Below are 7,433 nucleotides of genomic sequence, written 5' to 3' on the forward strand. Positions count from 1 at the left end.
AGTGAGAGTTGTCTGACATTTTGTATTTGTTCTCAGTGTATTTGTTCAATGTTATTTAATTTAACCCTTATTTTTAATATCTCTTGAACCATATTTGAACTCAAAAACATTGAGAAGATGTGTTGAATAAATGCAAATGAGAATATAATAGTCTTTTGATAAAGGAGCACATTGCAAAAACAATAATATGCATGCAGAATATGCCAATTACCACAGTGCATGCTATCATAAAGAGTGAACAAGAAGTTATGTAGATAGAATTTGATAGTAAAATGCATAGTACAAAAGAAACACCTAATTATGTGATGGAAAAACTTGTGAAATAACTAGTAAAATGGATGAAGAGTCTGAGTGATAGTAACATCCCTTCTTCACTTGTTGATCCAGAGGAAGGTAACGATCTTGCTTGAGAAGCTGCTGATTGAGGTTGTGGAGAAGAGTCATGAGTCAGCAAAGAAGTTGATATTAAAAACAAGCCTGATATGGCTGAATAGATTCACGAGTTGTGTCATGGTCCATAACAAAAATGGCAAAGGGAGCCACATAGTTGATATTGAAGCAATTATATATAACTGTCTCAATTATAAAACTTTATTGATGAATGAGACCATATCAATAAATATTTTCTATGTATAGGAAGTAAGTTTGTTTGAAAAGCACTGTCCATTTTGTGTTTCATATCATAGCAGAAGAAGTGTCTGGTCTCAAATAAAGGACAGGCTGACTTCCACGTTCAGGGTAAACTGTAAGATGCTAAGTTAAAGATCTTGTAAGTGCAATATTACAAAAACTTCTAAGTAGTCAAAGAAAAGATCAAAAGAAAATCACCAATTATCTGGACATTAAATTACAGAGTTGAGGTGAAGAAAGAGGATTTTCTGGTTTAAGTAAAATTCCCGACATAATGTATTACACAGCAAACATATCACAAAGGAGGCCCTGTGTGACAGTGACAGTTCTCTTACACATATGGCCTATTTTGTTCAGCATAGTTACAAATTCCAAAAATTTTCAATACTCTGAATCCATGGACCTCAGGGTTATTACATGCTTTCAAGGCATGTCTGCTTATTGCTTATACACTCTCTCCCAGTATGTGTGTTCTAACCAGGAAGTTTCACTGGAGGTCTTTTAAAGAGTCTTCGCTTGTAAACAGATCTCTACACTTAATTGGGAAAGCTCTGTAAAGATTTTCTCCACAAATAATAAATGTTGTATAGATGAAATTATCCCTGTATACTCTGTTCCCTTTCCCAAGACTAAAATGATTTTAAACACAGAAAAATGTTCTTGAAAATGAGCCTGGGTTTGAAGAAGTTGATGAAAAAGATGTAGGCAGGCTTGAAAGCTCATCTCTAAGAAAATAACAACTACTGAATTTGTTCAGTCAAAACATGATGAGAAGAAAGCCAATAGGGAACAGCCAATCAAACCATCAATAATTAAAAAGAATTATGAATCTCTTTCTACAATTATGATGCATTGAATATAGCTGTGAGGTGTGTTTCTGACCTGGGTAATCAGACTGGTGGTGAGGCAGTCAGAGTTGGAAGTCAGGTTCAGATTATAACTCTCTGCCATTGCCCCCTCTCCTTTTTAAATTCTAGATGTAGATAAAAAAACTCCCAATCTTGGCTCTCTTCTCCTCCTTGTTCGACAGACAGCTGCATCTTCTGGTGCAGTGCCAGCCGCGTCCCGGAGACACGATGGTAAAGGTCGGAGTGAAAGGATTTGGCCATATTGGGCGCCTGGTCACCAGGGCTGCTTTTAACCCTGGCAAAGTGGATATTGTCGCCATCAATGACCCCTTCATTGACCTCAACTACATGGTCTACATGTTCCAGTATGATTCCACCCATGGCAAATTCCACGGCACAGTCAAGGCTGAGAACGGAAAGCTTGTCATCAATGGAAAGTCCATCTCCATCTTCCAGGAGCGAGATCCTGCCAACATCATGGTGTGATGCTGGTGCTGAGTATGTTGTGGAGTCCACTGGGGTCTTTACCACCATGGAGAATGCTGGGGCTCACTTGAAGGGTGGGGCCAAGAGGGTCATCATCTCTGCTCCTTCTGCCGATGCCCCCATGTTCGTGATGGCTGTGAACCATGAGAAGTATGACAACTCCCTCAAGATTGTCAGCAATGCCTCCTGCACCACCAACTGCTTGGCTCTTCTGGCCAAGGTCATCCATGACAACTTCCGGCATTGTGGAGGGACTCATGACCACCGTCCATGCCGTCACTGCCACCCAGAAGACCGTGGACAGCCCCTCTGGGAAGCTGTGGCGTGACGGTGGAGGGGCTGCCCAGAATATCATCCCTGCTTCCACTGGTGCTGCCAAGGCTGTGGGCAAGGTCATCCCTGAGCTGAACAGGAAGCTCATTGGCATGGCTTTCCGTGTCCCCACTCCCAACGTGTCCATCATGGATCTGACCTGACGCCTGGAGAAACCTGCCAAATACGATGACATCAAGAAGGTGGTGAAGCAGGCATTAGAGGGCCCCCTCAAGGGCATCCTGGGGTACACTGAGGACCAGGTTGTCTCCTGCGAATTTAACAGTGACACCCACTCCTCCACCTTCAATGCCGGGGCTGGCATTGCTCTCAACGACCACTTTGTCAAGCTCATTTCCTGGTAGACAATGAATTTGGCTACAGCAACCAGGTGGTGGACCTTATGGTCCACATGGCCTCCTGGGAGTAAGAGCCCCCTGGACCACCAGCCCCAGCGAGAGCAAGAGGAAGAGAGAGGCCCTCAGCTGCTGGGGAGTCCCTGCCCTAACTTATCTCCCCAAACACTGAGAATCTCTGGACCTCCACCGTTTCCATCCCAGACCCCCTGAGGAAGGGGAGGGGCTTGGGAGCCCTACCTTGTTGTGTACCATCAATAAAGTATACTGTACCCAGCCAAAAAAAACAAAAAACAAAACAAAACAAAAACTCCCCATCTTGCTAGCTCCCCACATACTGTGCTATCTCTTGCTATTTCTCTATACTCTGCGCATACCTTTGTATTTATCCTTTTGAATTTTCTTTCAATTTTCTCTTTCAGGTGTGCTATCTTTTTCCTGCTGAGACCCACGGTGGTATATAGTGGCTACACACACACACACACACACACACACACACACACCATATAGAATGAAAGGATGTGCCAACAATTAAACAAATAATTCATTTCCACTGGACCAAGGACAGAAATTCAGTATGACCTCAAGGACACTAGATCTGGAATTTGGGATGTCATTAGAACGTCTTCAGAAGTCTTTCAGTTCTAGTATGCTTTCAGCTTCTCCATTGTTTCGGGCTAACTTTGGCAAAAATACTTTGTGAAGTTGCAAGCAGCTGGATCTCGATATTTCCAGTTCTGAATCAAGATTTCTGTAGACGTTTCTTATCCCTGAGAAGTTAAGAGAAGTTAGAACAGTGTGGGCATTGAACATCTACATAAAGTAGCTGGAGTCTTAAAGTGGTCACTAAAATATCGAGGTATTAATCCTTAGAGTAGTATATGGCAAAAAAACATAAATTTGGCAATCAGAGATATGAATTTCTCCAGTAATTTATAAAGATTACAAATTGTATACAGTAGCAATATGGAAGTTTTGTCAAATTTTTTACATTTGTAAATTTATCATAAGGAAAAGATAATTTTAAGCCTATTAGCAGCTTGCTGGTATCACTTCCTAAATAATTCCTCTACATTTTCCTTTTTCTGTCTGCTAAAATAAAGTTTAAAGATGAACTGAGAAATTCTGGGCATAGAAGAGACCTTGAATAAATATTTATTTGTGGAAAATAGGTATACCCATATGATTTTTTCATCACTGAACACTGTATTTTTAGGAAGAGGCATTAAACTCAGAAAACTCAGCCAAACAATTTATTATAAAATAACATGGATGTAGAATATATTAAAAATCAGTATTTGGTATGCCTCATATATCGGCCCTTATCAAAAAAATCATCTTCAGAGTTCCATGTCTAGTAAACACAATTTACCACACAGACAGCAACAAACAGAATAATCAATATTAAATTTAAGTTAAATATGAATTGAGGTAACATCAGTGAAAGTTGAGTAACTTTTAAAAGAAGAAAATTGAATTAAAAATATAATTGTCATTCTCAATCCTCAAATGGCACATCTCTACTGCATATAACTGAGATCTTCTGGAATCTTTCATAGGAAAATGTAGATAAATTAGCAAGCTGTTTCTATGATAAGAATAAATTGAGACTATATTTTCCTATGTGGATGGGGAAGAGAATGCTAAAATATATACATATTCTGATGTCATAGTTACAGAAAAATTAATATCAATATTGGAATCACAATTTGATGGTAATAACAAAGAATTTGAATATGGATTTGAACTAAGATACATGCTTTAGGATATCACAGGAAATAAAATTCATTAAAATAAATTCCAACCCATTGCACAATTATTGCATAAAAAAACACTACCAGGGTAATATCATAGGTTTCTAGAATCTGTAGTTAGAATGTTTGCAGATATTTTACACAGTGACACTGCATATTCAGGAAACTGAGTACTGACCTAGTCATTAGAAAACCAGTTCACAAAATTGAGGCCTAAAGTGGAAAGCTGTTTTTTATTAGTTTAGTTTGAGGTTGGGACATGCAGGTGAGTTGGCTGTTGAAATTGAAATTCTATTGTATGTCATCAAATAATATTTTCTAAAAATTTGTATGCATATATATTAAATCTAGTTGCCAGGAAAAACCTAACTGTTGGGAAGATGAATATAATAAGAAGAGTGATAGTGAGCTGTTGAAGAATTTTAAACTGCATTTTTATTTACTATGTGCCTTATATGGGACCTTTCACTATTTTAAATATTTATGGAAGTATTTATTCTTCATTAGTATTATGGAAGTTTTGTTGAAATATTCAAATTAATGTTCCAACAGAAGATATTTTCAAGGCATATTAAGGGAAAAATATTTTTTCTTTCTTTAATTCTTCTCTTAAATCTAGGATGTAAGGGAGGAGATTTTAAGGCACGATTGAGAATATACTTAAAGCTCTATAGATCATATATTTCTTCCCACAGGATTTAACTTCACCCTGGAATGGCTTTACAGATGAGTGACCTGTGAAATTACAGAGACCTATGCTTTGTGTTAGTTTAATGCCCTGTTTTCACCACCTTGAAATTCTTTATTTTTTTTAACAAGAGACTATATATTTTCATTTGACACTGAGCCCTGCAAATTATGTAATCTATCCTGACTCCATCAGTTCGGAGATGTTTTTCTTTATTCACTAATGTGTCTTGGCTCCTAAAATAGTAACTGATTATAAGTAGGCATTTAGTAAATATTTGTTAAATTAAACTGTGTACTTCAGGCTCCGATAAAAGCCTCCAACAGCACGGTGATGTGCTAATCAGCACCATCTCCATTTCTAGCCCTATTTTAATAATATGACTTTCTTTTCCTCAAAATAAAGAAAGGGGTAGATGAGTATAATATCTTTGAAGCAATTGATCCTGCCTTGTTTATTAAAATGTAGAAGTGAAAAATATACTGCTTTGAGTTATAGAGTTAAAAAATACAGGCTGCCTTCTTATTTAGAAAAGAGTTCTTCTTTATTTAATTCAACAACACAATAAGGTTTTAGAAACATTATCTCATTCTGTCTTCTTACATGATTCATGTTTTTAATTGGTGGCTGTTTACTTGAGTTTTCCAGGATCACATCATCAGATTTAATCTTTATTCTCTTTTTTAACTCTTTTTGACAGTTTCCTTATACTCAAGAACTTGGCTAGCTATTTATTAATACTATAAAAAATTTGTAACCTCCCCCAATGAACTCTAGACAAATACATAAATGTTCTACTAATGTATTTGGTTAGATGTTTCATAGACACCCAGATCTCAGAAATCCAAGCTTTATTATCCCATGTGCTGTCTGACCCCATGAAACATACATCTGGTCCCATAAAATTTTGTTTGTTGATTATATAAACATCAATCAATTGGTGGCAATTTGATATCACAGATGTGTTACTTTCCCAAAACAAACATGTAAAATTTAAAATTGAAGTTTTTCAGCTGAAAAAAATTAAAGTAGAAAATATTTCAGATTCATAATTATGATGAATATTTCATCATAATGATTGATTCTTTTTTTTTTTTAAGATTTTATTTATTTATTCATGAGAGACAGAGAGAAACAGAGGGAGAAGCAGGCTCCCAAGGAGCGGGAAGCCCGATGCGGGACTCGATCCCAGGACCCTGGGATCATGACCTGAGCCGAAGGCAGACGCTTAACCATCTGAGCCACCCAGGCGCCCTCATAATGATTGATTCTTAATGATTCTTAAGCTTAAGTATTTACTGTCGTAGAATCTCCAAATGTCATTATATTTCAGTTGAAGAATCAAGAATTATTAAATCTTAACACTTTTTACCTTTATTTTTGTTTATTATTTATCTGAATAATAAAAATAATAAATAATACTTATCTTTGGACAGACTATATATCTCTGAAGAATAAAGCATAAAATCTCATGTAAAAGATAATCTTGGATGTATCTCTGAACAAGAGGAAATAAGAAGGAACAGATTTACCTTTCCACATGAAACAACTAACTTGTGTAGATAAATGCAAAATACTATGCTTTCAAATCTTTTTAAAAGGTAAGTGACTGTTTACAGAAAAATACATACATACATACATACAGTTTTTGTGGGACCAATAAAAAACACAGAGATAAAGTGTCTGAGAACAAATGGCAGGAAAGCCAAGAGAGAGTGGACATATTCTGCTCTAAGTTTTAAATACTATTTGTGAAGTGGTGTAATATATATTGAATAATTATTGAAGGTAGAATGAATTGATTTAAAGATATATACTATAAAATTTAAGGAATCGCTAAAAGGGCAAAACAATTTCTGCTAAATAGTGAACAAATGAGCGAAAATGGTGTCATGAAAAAAATTCAATAATCTAAAGGAAATTGGTAAAGAGGAAAAAAGAAAAACATAGGTCAAATAAACAGTAAATGACAAGACATTAGATTTAAATCTGACTATATGAATAATTACCTAAAATATAACTAGTTTCAAATCCCCAGCTAAAAGGCAGAGACTATCAGATTAAATAAAAATGCAAGACTTGATTATGTGCACTTAGAAAAACAAAGAAACAAACAAAAACCCCAAACATTTAAATATAAAGATACTGATAGGTTATAATTCAAAGTATGGAAAAAGATAAATAGTGCTCTTATCGAAAGCAAGTTGGAGTGGGGCGCCTGGGTGGCTCAGCCGTTAAGCGTCTGCCTTCAACTCAGGTCATGATCCCAGCGGCCTAGAATCAAGCCCCGCATTGGGCTCTCTGCTCAGCGGGAAGCCTGCTTCTCCCTCTGCCGCTCCCCTTGCTTGTGTTCCCTTTC

At 36.6% G+C, this 7,433-nt stretch overlaps 1 pseudogene across 1 annotated transcript; it reads left to right on the top strand.

The window, feature by feature from the left end:
- The first annotated feature begins 1,678 nt into the window (after positions 1-1,678).
- LOC118009161 lies at positions 1,679-2,721 on the top strand (annotated as a pseudogene). The gene has a single exon (XR_004678825.1). The product of XR_004678825.1 is annotated as a glyceraldehyde-3-phosphate dehydrogenase-like (transcript).
- The last annotated feature ends 4,712 nt before the right edge of the window (positions 2,722-7,433 follow it).

This window comes from Mirounga leonina, unplaced genomic scaffold, assembly GCF_011800145.1.
Source record: "Mirounga leonina isolate KUSES-001 unplaced genomic scaffold, KU_Mleo_1.0 Mir_127, whole genome shotgun sequence".
Lineage (NCBI taxonomy): Eukaryota > Metazoa > Chordata > Mammalia > Carnivora > Phocidae > Mirounga > Mirounga leonina.